This window comes from Astatotilapia calliptera, chromosome 6 (genome assembly GCF_964374335.1).
Source record: "Astatotilapia calliptera chromosome 6, fAstCal68.1, whole genome shotgun sequence".
In the NCBI taxonomy this organism is placed as follows: domain Eukaryota; kingdom Metazoa; phylum Chordata; class Actinopteri; order Cichliformes; family Cichlidae; genus Astatotilapia; species Astatotilapia calliptera.
The window spans coordinates 4,684,841-4,699,721 of NC_137427.1; the positions used below are offsets into that span (position 1 = coordinate 4,684,841).

General features: G+C 40.2%; 1 protein-coding gene across 4 annotated transcripts in view; it reads right to left on the reverse strand.

Moving 5' to 3' along the window:
• Nucleotides 1-10,479: 10,479 nt before the first annotated feature.
• The window catches only part of LOC113023615 (endonuclease V), a 69,637-nt gene continuing 65,235 nt past the window's right edge, over nucleotides 10,480-14,881 (reverse strand). For all 4 annotated transcript variants that reach the window (XR_013909591.1, XM_026169803.2, XM_080302660.1 and 1 more), the window contains one exon: nucleotides 10,480-10,784. The gene's annotated coding sequence lies outside the window, so the exon portion shown is untranslated. The remainder of the gene's footprint in view (nucleotides 10,785-14,881) is intronic.

Here is a 14,881-nt window from a genome sequence, read left to right on the forward strand (position 1 = left end):
TCTGCACATCAGTGTGCTTGGGAAAGATACTGAAACCCAAAATGCATCTGTGCAAGTGTGTGCAGGATAGTTTGAATGCAGTGTGAACAGATTATGTGGATTAGAGTGCTCAGTTAGAAAAAAGTAGCACGTTAGTTTCACTTCATACTCTTTGCTTGACCTGCAGTGGCTTTGTGCCCACAGTTTGAGAACCACTTCTTTGAGTTGACACGAAGGTGGAATAAAAAATCTCCTGCAGTATAACAAACACTTTGTCACTCTCAACTCATCCCAGCCTAACACATTACCTGGAACCTCACCTTGTCATATTTTAATGTTAAGCCTGTATCCTTTAGGGTAATATTCTGATGAAGAAAGAAGAAAACTTCCTGCTTTCCAGTTTAGAAGATGAAGGGCGTGTGTTAAAGTCTGTCAGACCTCACTGCATGGTGAAAAATGCCAGATTTAACGCAGGGTTTGGCTAATGCTTTTTCAATGTGCAACAGGTCCTGACCAAATATTACTCTGTTACTAGTCAGGAGTGAGAATGGGGTGAATGTTTGTTCTGGTATTGAAAATCCATACTGTTAATACTATGCAGTTTAATAATATACCTTACTATTTGTATACAGACTATCCCAGAAGTCTGTGCACCTGTATGGTGAGTGAAATTCTAGCACTTTATTAGTCTGTAATTTCACTTTATTTAGCACGTATACAGTATTTGTTTGTTCATTGCACTAATATAGTTTATGGATGTAGTTTGTAGTAGCATGCTAGCTACCGGTAACTGATTAATAAACCCTTTTCATCCAAAAACTGTCACATTTTACTTTAAACATCAGCATGGTGGTGGGCAAAACAAAACAACCATTGCCACTGTGGAACACTAGCTGGTCAGTGTCACCAGTTTAAGGTCACTGAACAGAGGCCTGTACTACAAAGCAAGTTCACCATATCCAGCATATTTTTTCTTTGGCTGACTTCATTTACCCTAACATCGGCAAGGTTTTTATTAAGTGTATAAGTTAACTCAGGGTTTATCAGTCTAGTGATGAGCAGCTTACATGAACAGCAGGGTGCATCTGCATGTCACCATAGACAGGTCCACTGGCAGCAGAGCAGCTGATGTTGGAAGCTTTTTTATGGGATTTGCTGAAATGAAAAAAATAAAAAATAAAAATGTTTTATATCCTTTAATTTCATTAAACACAGGTTTGGTTGATCTGAGTTTGGACACCAAAATGCAATCAACTATTTCGGGACCCAAGTGCATCACATAATTTAAGTAAACCCACTTCTGGTAATACTTTATGCACAACCAAAAGCACTATGCTCTATAATATAAAACCACAATGGCCTTACAGTAATTTGATGCTAGCTTCTTTATGATTTTAGTTCATCCTATGGTAGCACAAAGCACATTATTTAATAAAGTCATGTTAAATCTACTTATAATGATGAAAATCAATCATGGAGTCTCCATAACTCAGTTTTATCCCCAGTCTTGAGTGACATAAGCAAACATACATATTTGCAAAGAACATCTGCTTTTAGATGAAAACTGTTTGAGGGAATCTGATGGTCTAAGGCCATCACAGGAAGAGGTCCTGAGAAACAACCCTAAAAAACATGTCTTCAGTCAAAGGCCCAGAGTCTAATATTAATGTTGTGCTGCAACTTTACCCCAAACAACTGTCAGCATCTTCTTCACAGCAACATACTGTAATGAATGAATGCTCCCAAGCAGCATCACACATTTAGAAACATTTATTAGTAACACATGGATTGAATTTAGATTAAAATCAAAGAGGATAGAATCATAAAAATGAACATAAGTTTCTGCTTATGTAGCAATCTAAATGAAATGTTTTTGATGCTGTGCATCTTCATATGACTAGAGGCAGCTGAACATAAGGCCAGCTAGCTTTTCCAAGTCTCCCTCATCAATGACTTCACTGCTGACCCAAAGACAGCTTGAATCCTGTGTCTGTTTCTCCTGTTAGCTACATGCAGGTAGCTCAAAGACTCATTAAAAATCCTTCTTCTGGTCTTGTGTTGTACCCAAATCCCAAAGGAATGTCTGGAAATCTCTTGCGATTCCACTTAATTGTCTCAGACTGACCTTCACACAGAAAAACAAGCAAATAAGCCTCCATGTATAAAAACATTATTTATTTGAACCTAAACCATTCATCTTTTTCCTAACAATGGGATTTTTTTGTCTGTACTCGTAACCCAGCAGTACGTTAAGTACATAAACTGAAAAGTGAGTGAAAACAAACAAACTAAATGGAAAACACAAACCTCCTAAATACACAATGTGAAATGTGGTCCACTGGTTGACACTCTTGTAATTTAGGCCACCATAACTCACCTACAGTCTCATTATGCAGACTTTGTCACTCTTGCAAACAGGACTTGTTTTCTCTCCGTTTCCAATACAGCTGTTACACAACAAAGTTTGTCTTCTACTGGCCTTGGCAGCGAAAAGGTTTTTGATAGCTGAGTGTTACAATTTGGAGAAATGAGTCAAGCGTTATCGTATTAAAAAGTAATGCATCAAGTAAGGGAGGAATGATATAACTGAAGGGAGGTTTTTAAATATTAAACCTGGACAAAAATCATTTGAATCAAACTTTAATATGTCAGTAAAATCCTGCCCTGCTCTCTGCTTCTGCCCAAGAAGCATCTGTTATACAGCTTATAAACATTTTGCCATGTCATAGCAGGAAAATCCAATTTGTCATCAATAGCGCTAATGAGTACTGCTTTAAAATTTAGGTGAGTCAATATCCAGAATCCTAGTATTGACCATGCTCACATAATGAAGAGACTGAGTGGTGCTGAGACATGGGTGGTTAAGCGTGTTCTTTTTCTGCTGGTAGACAAAGCAGAGAAGAGCTCTACAGTTCACAAATTTACTTTTCAGATCCACTTTCACAACTGAAACCTCCACAGCCAAACCAGGCAGCTATGAACAAACACACAGTGTAAACACAACACAATAATAATGGATTGCATTTATATAGCGCTTTTTCGAGACCCTCGAAGCGCTTTACAATTCCATTATTCATTCACTCTCACATTCACACACTGGTGGAGGCAGCTACAGTTGTAGCCACGGCTGCCCTGGGGCAGACTGACAGAAGCGAGGCTGCCATATCGCGCCATCGGCCCCTCTGGCCATCACCAGTAGGCGGTAGGTGAAGTGCCTTGCCCAAGGACACAATGACCAGGACAGAGAGCCAGGGGATCGAACCGGCGACCTTCCGGTTACAGATGCACTTCCCAACCTCCTGCACCACAGTCGCCCCAATAAGCATCAAAGATAGAGGGAGTAAAGCAGAAGGAGTCGGAAGTTTCTCTTCTGGGTTGATGGGGCTGAAAACAAAGTAAAAAAACAGAGAGTGGAAAATACAATATGTCAGAAATGTGCTTGTTTTAAATGTTATATACCTATGTGGTATGTGACTTTTGTTGCCATGATGCCAGGTATCTCTTGGAAATGAGATTTTTTACCTGGATAAATAAAGGATTAATAAAAAATTTTACATTCATTAATAGTGTTAAGTTGTGCAGGTTTTGCAACATGATCATCTTAAAAGGCATTCGGGATATCAGCATCTTGTTTTTGTTGGTTTGTTTTGGGGTTTTTTGGAGCCGATAGTGACCATTTTTAGATGAAAAGGTTGAGTACTAAGTTACCAGCTAATGCAAGCAAAGTGGCTCCATGTACTGTAGTGGTGAATCACACTGACACAGAAACCTTCAAGCTGGTTACAGTTTACAGACAAACAGACAAAATCACTCACTAAAGCTGAAACCTTCTCACATCCTCATTTAAAATATTTGATACAGCAATACATTTAACTTCTGTATTAAACTGTAATAAAACTTTTTAGAAAAACCAGATTTGGGCTTAACCGTGTAAGTTCTGGGTTAACCTTAGTTTCCCGGATGTTTACTGGGGTACATCACAGCGTACTCATCAGTTTTCTTGAAAATATCACCACCATTCCTTGAAGATCCCTCGGACCTCGAGTGGACGGACTATAGGAGGATTTAAGGTCTAATGGTGTGTTAAGTCTTTATACTTCTGGGTCTTATCTCAAATTTTCATGTAGACCAAGTGTCTGTTTGAACTATATTTTTATATTTATTATTTACTTGCTCTCAGAGTGTTAAACACCACCAGTAAGTGCAACTGACGGCATAAAAACTACAACTGTCTTTGCAGATCTAAATCAGATTCCCCCGACTCTAAATGAGTGTTATACTCTGTTGTTGACCTTTCTGGTTTCAAACAGGCTAAACTTTATAAATAAAGTTCTTTTCCTGTGCGCAAACATTCATGCAGTGCTTTTAAAACTGAATTACTGTACCCTGTTTTCCTGTTACTGCTGATTTGTTACGCTCAGCCTGTATTGTGTGTTTAACCTCTTGACATTTTTCTAACATTGCAATTTTATTTTCCTTTGCAAAACCAGCTGCTCTGCTGCCAGTAGGCCTCTCTTCAGTGACTGAAGCTGAGGACACTTTTTGTGGTAGTTTTTGTAATTTTCTGATATTTTTTTTAGTCCTGGAAGTCAGATAGGACTTAACAAACCAGTGGATGATACCACAGTGACCATTAGAGAAACTGGAGGCTCTGGTATTTAGGAGTTGGCTTCATTGTTCAACCTCACTGGTTGCCACTTGGTGCAGATTCATTACAAGGATACTGCTTCCCTTACATATGTTTATATCCTGTAGTAGATATAAACATTCATGTAATTGGAGGTAGCTGGAAAAATGTTAATGTGTTGATGCGGCATTGGATTAGAAAATGCTCAAAAGACTCATGATATGTTGTGACAAGTGATGCATTTTAGTATTTTGATATCCAAGCTAGTGTTGGGATTTATATCTGTTAATGTCACATCAGATGGAGGTACGCAGACTCAGAGGCGGTGCTCGCTGGAGACGTTTAGAATGTTTATTTACAGACAAGAGGTAACCACAGGGCACACAGATGAACAGGGTTAATCTGGGGGAAGATCCAGGTTATAGCGAGTCCAAACATCCAATCCTCAACATCCACGTACACGCTCACGGTTGGAGGGGGAAACTCTCTCTCTCACCACACTCCAGGGACACAACGAACGGGACAACCACCTGCACGCAAGGAAAACGAACAGTCACTGAGGGAAGCTGCAGGGAAAAGCACGAGACGTCAACTAGAGAGGAGCCAGGGTTTCACTGACGATGTAGGTCAACGTTCCAGCGATGAATGGCTGTCCATTTGTGCCTTAAAAAGGGCTGTGATTGTTCATCTGTTGCAGGTGGGTGATGAGCAACAGGTGAATAGACTCAGGATCAGTTGAGTGTGTGTGGTGTTGATCGTGGGCTCACTCAAACGGGGGAGAGAAAACAGGAGAATCCACTGGGATATCCAGGGCCATGACAGTTAAGAAAGGATCTCTCTCCTCTTCTGGAAATTAGACATAATTTCAGCACATTGATTTCTGATTTTGGATTGTCCTTGACAACTTTGAGGATATTTTTCTTTGACGCACAGATTGAACCCTCACATTACACTTAAAGAGGTTAACAGAGGTTCTGCAGAGGTGAGAGGCCGGCACAGAGAGGACACAGAGCTGGACAAATGTAGATAGAGCTCTTTAGTTTCCAGTAAAGAATTCCTGCACTTCACTCTAATGCAGACAGATTCTCATCTGCTTGAACACACGGTGTTTCCCTCAACCAGGAAGGCGCAGGGGGTGTGTTCTTTATGTCCGTCTTTTGTGCAGCTCTGTATATGATTTCTGTCTTGACCTCTTTTATCTCCATCCAGCTGAAAAGCACCACAAGGTGCAGGTATACAGTAGCTGCTCCAGGAGGGAGACACAGACAGTTAATATTTAATGGCTGTAGACTTCCAGCTCTTGAAGAGCTGGGGACCACATGAAACACTGTTTGATGGTTAAACCGAGTAGTGAGAAATCAGCTGGGTGAAACCTTCGGGATAAAAGTGACTGGAAGCAATTCATCTCTTCTTTCTGCTGGAAGTCGTTCATCTGAAGGAATTAAATATTGTTTTGGATCACAAAAATTGTTGTTTCCCATTTCTGTGATTCTGCACAAAGTATCAGTGACAGTGTGATGCTTACACAGACACCAGCATATCAAGGAATACCTCTCAGTGAAACAAAGAAAAACAAGGGAGTCTTATTCATCTACACATGATAAAAGGTCTGGATGTTAAGCCTTGTACTACACAGAGGTGACTGTGTGAGACTCGGATTTCAGTCGCTGATGATCAGATGTATAAAATGTCTGTTGATACACTTGTGCTGGTGTTCAAATTGGCCAATAGTGGCTAGATTAAAGCAGGAGGCTTGAGGCAAAGAGGTGCACACCAACCACATGTTTCGTCACCAACATGAACATGAAATGAAAAACTAGAAAATCTCACCCACTGGTGGCACCCAGCAGCCTTTTGTCATACGAGCACTGATTGACCTACAAGTGATTCATTTGTGAAGAGCAGCCTGATCAACAAGAATAACCAGATTACATGTATTAGACTGAATTTTAGCAAAATCCTTTATAAACCAGTCACCTAATTTAAAGAAGATAAACACGCAGCCTGTAATTTCACCAGAAATTTCCAAAATATGTTTACATCTTCATTTGGTGCCTTTCAAATTACTTCCATGTGCACAATTTTTCCCGTGCTATCCCAATACTTTGTTATCACATTCTTTACTGTAAATTCCTAAGTTAATTTGTAAATTTTTGTAGTAAATTGTAAATATTGTAAAACTTTTCTTCTGTCATTTAATGGTCGGGCATTGTACAGCTACAAGCATGTCATACTGTGTATGGTTGTGTGTGTGTGTGACAAATAAAATTTGAATTTGAATTTGAATCACAATATTTCCAAAATTGCCAGTGTGTGAATCCATGATTTGTTTCATTGAGAGAGAATTATTTAGAAATCTTTCTAATGATTTCACAAACAAGGCTATTTCTATGAAAAATGAAACACATGACAGAGGCATTTATTAAAAGCTCGTTACAAAAACAAAAGGTAGAAACAAAGACAAGTTTCAGTCCTTCTGGCAGTTTTAAAGTTTAAATAAAGACACAAACAGTCAGACACGGCCTCCATCTTGACAACAAAAGGCCATTCTGCATCTGCGGCACTGTTATATAAGACTTTTTGAAGGATGTTACCTCTCTCTGTTGATTTGTTGTTATAACTAGCTGCATGTACGGTATTTTATTAGAGATTGTTCTAGGAAATGCTAAAAAAACCATTTAGTCACTGAAATAAATATCTGTGAAAAAGAAATGTCATTAAATACAACATACCTTCTGTATTTCACATTCTGGTGGATTTGATTTTCTTCACAGCTGTAAAGAAATTTGTCAGCCTGCTGCAGACTTCACCGCAGACACTCACTTTCTATCTCTGATGACTCCACACAAAGGAGAGCTGAACTTTTCTCTTTCAGAAAACCACAGCCTTCACCTCCATCTCATTTTTGTTTGGCTTTGCTGCAGTTCTGCTGAAATGCTGCAGCAAAGCCTGCACTCATTTATCCTGGTCGTGCCTTCAACAGTTTGACTCTTTAGCACTTCCTTTTATTCTTGTTCCAGGCTTTTAAAGACAGTTCCTCCTTTTGCTGTGTAGGCTTGAAAAAGAGAGGAACTCCTCTCTCCACTGATGATTACGGTCCATTGCTTTATCGTCTGTATTTTCTCCTGACCTCAGTGGTTGAAAAATTAAACCAGTGTGGATGTGCTAAAACCTCCAGTTCCTCTAATGGCCACTTGAGATCGCTGTGGCAAGATCTGAAAACTGCTGTTCACAAACGCTGTCCATCTAATCTGACTGAGCTGGAGCTGTTTTGCAAAGAAGAATGGGCAAAGATTTCAGTCTGTAGATGTGCAAAGCTGGTAGAGACAGACCCTAAAAGAGGTGGTTCTACAAAGTATTGACTCAGGGGCCTGAATAATTACACAGACCCCACTTTGCAGTTATTTATTTGTAAAAAATGTTTGGAATCATGTATGATTTTCGTTCCACTTCTCACGTGTGCACCACTTTGTGTTGGTCTTTCACGTGGAATTCCAATAAAATTGATTCATGTTTGTGGCTGTAATGTGACAAAATGTGGAAAAGTTCAAGGGGGCCGAATACTTTTGCAAGCCACTGCATATATGTACATTGTAACCATAGAACCATATGAATAAAGTCTATTTTTTCTTTGACATTTGATAAAATGTTGCTTCAAAAAATGCCATACAATTTTATTTATGCAGCACTAAATGAAAACAACAGTTGCATCAAGGTGCTTTATGTTGTAAGGTAAATGTCCTACAATAAGAAAACCAGAGAACACCCCAACGATCAGACACCCCCTTGGCAACAGTGGAAAGGAAAAACTCCCTTTCAACAGGAAGCTCCCAGCAGACTAGGCCGATTGTGGCGTAACATTCTACTTTAAAATACCCCAGGAACCAAAAATACAGATTCCTCCCAGCGTTACTCGAATCCAGAGTAATGCCATTCAGAGTAAGCATCTAGCTAGATACCACATTTCTAAGATTTTTAGGGCCAAGTTCAATAACTTTAGTTTAATCTTAATTTAAAAGCAGGAAATTAAAGGTCACCCAAGTGCTTTATGTCTTTAAGGCTTCCTGCATGAAGGCAAGCAAAATCTGTAGTTAAAAAGCAGTGTGTGACATCATGTTGGTGACGTACGGGATATCAAATAATGGTTAAGACTGAACTTAAAAACTAAGTGGAGTCAGAAACTCATATGCAGCAAGATATGTAACTCTGGAGAAGAGGCCAATATGAGAACTATACAAAGATTAAAATAAAAACAAGCCAAAAAGGTCATAGTTTATGTTCAGTCAAACAACTTGTTTCTTTAAAAACAACAGGGAAAATGGAGAAGACAGAAATGCTGCAGAGAGAACAATAGCAGAGCTGTCAGAACAGGACTGCAGGATCACTGTCCTCTGTCAGAGTCCTCGGGCGCTAAATAACGAAAAAGCAAAGATGCCCGCCTGCTCAGTGCCTCTGAAACACAGCGACCGAGAGGGGAGACGGAGGAGAAGATGGAGTGATTGCAGATGGGAAAACTGTGAAGCAAACAAAGAACTGCAGAAGAAACTGTCAGATTGTCTCTCTGAGTGTCAGCTCCTCCCTGACCAGTGAAGCTGAATACTCCAGTACCAACAGTTTACTGAAGACAGAATCCAAAAGAAGAAAACATCCAGTAGCATTTATACCGCTAAAGCCTTACCTTCACACAATTTATGGAAGACTGTAGTCCCACATTAAAATATGACCAGGTGAGAGGCACAAGTAGGAATTTATGTGTGAAAGGTAATGCTCAGGTGCCTCAAACCATCATTTTTGTAAAGTTCAGGCTGAACTTTGGTTGAAATTTCTATAGATGTTTAACAGAATATTAATCTACTTCCTAAGCAGACATCTACCTGATGGGTTTAATTGCTGGTTGAGCAGCTGAGCTATCAACTAGATCCCCTGTACCCAAGCATTTAGTTAGGGTGTGCTGGGAACTTCTGTCAGACACTCCAGTTCACAAGATGTTCAATTGCTTCCTCCAGCACAGCTTCAGTTGTATTCATTAGGGACTTTGAGTTGAATAATGAGTCATATAAAGGGTTGGTTAGCCTGTGAGACACCAGAGGCTCCGGAGGGAGAGTGTTTTAGGCATGTCCTAGTACAACGTGGCCCTAGAGCAGACCCAGGACTTGCTGGAGAGATTGTGTCTCTCAGTTGGTTTGGGAAAGCCCCGGTTAATTTGGAAGAGATGGCTGAAACTCAAACCTGGATAAGCAGCAGGTTGGGTGTTTACATGTACAGAAACCTCTTAGTAGCAAAACACCTTTCAGACCTCCTAGTTTCTCTGTTCACGACCAGAATGCAATTTCAATGTATTTTTTTTATAGATGAGGCTTTCGAATTCCCTGAGATCCCTGATCTCATCAGCAATCACTGCAGCAATTTTTAAGCAATATCAATGAGAGCAAACATTATTAGTTTGCAATCAGTCATCAAGGATATGATATCGCAGTCTGTTCACTGTGTATCTACAGTATAGTATTTGTCCAGTGTTATAAGATACATACTTCACTCTGTCCAGTCTGCGGTTTTCATCAGCTGATCCTCCGACCCCTCCTGCTGATCAATACTGCCCCATCTGACCACTTCTATTCCTGGCCACATCCCTGCAGAGTCAGCCCCCTTCCCCCCCTGCCCTTTTCCGCTTGCCTCGCTGGGACCAGGCTGGCACAGCGGTGCAGGTTGCCAAGTCCAACTCATTTAAAGAGAGACACTCAGCGACAACACGTACAGGATATGGCCAAAGTGATGTTTGTGTGCGGTTACCACATGCAGCCGTTGTAGCTCACCACATAATTCAACATGAATATTATACACATATTAACAGCTGACAAGCACTCTGCGGCAGATCAAGGACATTTATGATTTATTTACAAGGTTCCCAGAGTAAAAAACGGAGTGACCCAAAAATGTAATGAGAACAGTGCATAAAAAGAGCCACGCTGACCCATATCCAATTAAAATATGGGGCAAGTACATAAAAAGATACAGTTAATCTGACAGTGTCTTTTTGGCAGAGAGTAAAACAGCTTTGCTTTTAAAAATTACCACACACACACACACACTCACACACACACACACTGATGGACTTCTAAGGTGTCTTCTGTACTTGCTGGCTTTTATCTCTGACATCCTTCTCTGCATCATTTGCAACCTGGCACAAGAGAAAGAAAGACAAAGATCAAACCATTTAACCAATGACACGTAATACAAACTCCATTTCACTGAGTCAACAGTATTAAAGACCAAAAAAGAACAATCTTAAAAGCCGTTTAAGTCAGCGTAACTGATGGTCACATTAAAATGAAAGTCATTTAGCATTCAGTGTCACCTCAGACTGCTAAAAAAACACTTGAGCTTTTGCCTATTAAGCATTTCAGAATCACTCCTAGAAGTTTAACTGAAAATTAACCTCAAACTTAAAAGCACTCATACTAAGTGGGATGTGAGAGGTATTCATTATGCTGGAAGACTGCATAACATTGCTCTTTTGCGCTGCAGAGGAGTAGAGATTTTGGTCACATGTTGGTTTCTCCTACAGCTCCGGCTTTATAAATATTAGTAGTAAAATGTGACATGCAGAAAATATTAGCACTTTATTATGTGTAGATTTTATATATATCGGCATTAATCGATTTATCAACCTAACATTGACGGTTGAGATTCACCTTTTTGAACATATTACAGTGGCTGGTGTTAGTTTGTGGTTCTCGCATCTGCAATTCACTTTCATAATTTTTTTTCACGAGTCAGTGATTTGGATTAGAGGTCTGCGCGGGAATGTTTTTTTAGTCCCGCTCCCGCCCGCTCCCGCAAGGTTTTGTACCGCACCCGACCGCTCCCGCTGTATATTCAGTCTTTGTTCACCCGCTGCCCGCTTAGAATAATTTTCTACCCGACCCGACCGTTCCCACTAAATTTAGATCTGGTTTCCAAAATCTCACATTTAAATGGGGTACCACCAAAAAATAGAGATAACAGATAAAACTGCAGGTTGTGCAATGATTGTATTTATTTTTCTTAAACAAGATGCATTTATCTGTCAACATGCAACATTTATCTTTTAACATGGAAAACGTGTTGCAAAAATAAAATAAATAAAAACGAATACAGCATTGTGGCCTACTGCAAAAAGCACTGATCCATGCGCTCAGTGCGTGTAACAGGCGTGAGCACTGGCTGTACCAGTGCTCAATTAGAATGAGGAAATCACAGATATGCTGTTCCGAAAAAATGTCGGGAACGCTATATTTTCAGACCGCCCGCTCCCGTTCAAATTACACCAGAGTTACCGACCGCTACCGCATTTTATTTGGAAATTTATTCCCGCGCCGCAAGAAATCTGGTCGGGTCCCGCGGCTCCCGCGGGACAGCCGCGGGAATGCAGACCTCTAATTTGGATGTGTGACTGAATACTTTTGGCAATGTAGTGAATGTTATTTAATTATTCATAATGAAAGGTTCTTCTTTGGCACCAAGTGTGGAGAACAAAAGAAAGAAACGAGTTAACATCATTGAAACAAACTGTAAACAGTATCAGCCCTGAAATTCTTAATTGGTGCATCCCTGGACTGTAAGCTAGTAGATGATGATAATATAATGATATTAACATATGCAAACAGAAGCACTCTGGTGTCTTCAGAAAAAGTCAACTGTTGAGTAAATGTATCACATGGTTGTTTTTAATTAAGTTGTAGAGTGCTCATACTGAGACGCCCAGCTGTGTGAACAGTTTGATTTATGAATCATCCACAACGGTCATCACTTTTTTAAAAGCTTCTCTATTTTACCTTTATTAGACGGGCACGTAAACAGGAAGACAGGAAACATGGAGATGGATGATTGTTTTTAATTTCTAGAGTGAATCTGCTCCTCAATAATATTTTGCCACCATTGTCTTACAATAAACTTATAATTGCAGATACATTTGGAGTGATTTGGGTTTTCCTTTTTTCTTTTTTTTTTTACATTTAGTCAAGATTTGGACTGAAGGTGGACCAACAAAGACAAAAACATCTGAAACTGAAGTAAAAGTGAATGTTATTGAAAAGCTGATAAACTAAAGTCCAACAAACAATGGAAAGAAAAGTGAAAAACACAAACTGGTAAACTGGTATCAGAACCAGAATCAGCTTTACTGACCAAATCTGTGTACACATGTCACAGTCTGACTGCAAAGCTGACTGTGTGGAGTGAGGAGGCAGACCCATGAGCAACACGTAAAGAGACAAAACAAAACTTGAGCGTGACAAAAACAAGCCATTTATTAAGGCTGACAAAAAATGTACAAAACAAAAGGCAAAGATGAAACTAAACAATAACCTAAACTGGGTGAACTAAGATTAAAACATGAAAAAACCTTTAATGTTTGACAGACTAAATGCACACATGAGGTGAGCAGGAGAAGTGGAAACACATGAATGAACATAACAACATCACAGGGGGAGAGTAAAATTAAACACATTGAACATAGGAACACAAGACCTCTCCAAAATAAAACAGGAAACATAATGAGACGCAGACATGACAACAAGAACTTGACAACACAAGACACGCAGACATGAAACACATGAAGGGCAAGGGAGACTTAACACAGGGGTTGAAGACCTAGTCCTGGTAGAAATGAACTCAGAAAACCTTAGAAAATAAATTAAACATCAAAATAAACTAAAACTCAAAATGCTGGGTCAACAGACCCAGGTTTGTGACAACACGTACAAGGAACTGGACTCTATTTCCAGAATCAGAATCAGACAGACTTTATTTATCCCCAAGGGGCAATTAAGAGATGAGGTAGAAGAGACTCATGGGAGGGAAAACAGATGATCTGACAAAGTGAAAGTCAAGTCTATACACACACACACACACACACACACACACACACACACACACACACACACACACACACACACACACACACACACACACACACACACACAATGTTAAAAGCTAAAATAAATGATTGTGGAGCAAACAGAGAGGAACAAAATTAGGAAGTAAAACCAAAACAAGTGAGAAAACCCTTAAAGCAGGGGTCCCCAACTCCAGGCCTCGAGGGCCGGTGTCCTGCAGGTTTTAGATCTCACCCTGGGTCAACACACCTGGATCAAATGATTAGTTACCAGGTCTCTGAAGAACTGCAAGACATGTTGAGGAGGTAATTTAGCCATTTGAATCAGCTGAATCACAGACACATCTAAAAACTGCAGGACACCGGCCCTCGAGGCCTGGAGTTAGGGACCCCTGCCTTAAAGTAAAACAGGAAGCAACCACAAGAAGACAAAGGCTCTCATGAAAGGCATCAGTAAACCTTATGACAGAGAGAGTAATACAGAAGGCATGGGAAGAAAATAACAGAACAACTTCAAACTAAACCCGTATAGAAACCATACTAACCATAACTTAGCTATGTCACAACAAGAATTTTCAACCAAAGTAATGTTCCTCTGATCAATACGGACCCCATTCACTTCCCGGGAAAGTATCCTGATGGTGGAGAAGTGATTTTACTTAAAGGGCAGTTTTCTGCCAGGGGGATTCATCATATATTACTGCTCACATTATAGCATCCTACCACAGCTCTGTGCTGCAGCAGCAAAAACTGGAACCTAACAACGAGGCCCATTAGCAGCCTGTGTCATTATTTTTCCCCCTCACTGCAGAGGCCTAGCTTGCAACTCGAGTCCAGTTAGTTTGGGCCCTATAGCAACACTACACAAAGCAATTTGCTCCCAATGGCCACCCAGGATATTTCCAGTGCATTACAGAGTCAATCAGCATCAGCAAGTTAACTGGAAGGAGAGCAACACAGAGACAAAAGCGAGAGCCAGATGGAGAAGGAGATGGAGAACTGTCATCGCGTTACAGGTGACTACCGTGCTGGTCAAGGTGCTGAATGGGTAATAAAAGGGCATCGTAATGGAGTGGTAATGGCAATCTGGTCATTACACGAGGCTGAACCAGGGTCTCAGTTGGAGGAAAGAAGATGAGCCCACGCTGTGTCTGCATCAGTGAGTGAAGGCCCCCACTGGAAGTGGTGTTAATATACTACCGGATATATTAGCTATTAGACATGGACACATTATGTCATGGCTGGTAATTATGTAGAGGTATTATTAGTTCTGTTGGTGGTCATATTGCTTCCTGGAAAATTACCTCTGTAGGTGGAGCTCTGTTAAATTAACATAGCACCCTTGAGTCTGTCCTGGGAGAATAGCACAACATCAAATAGAAGAGATTCTTTTTCTCTCT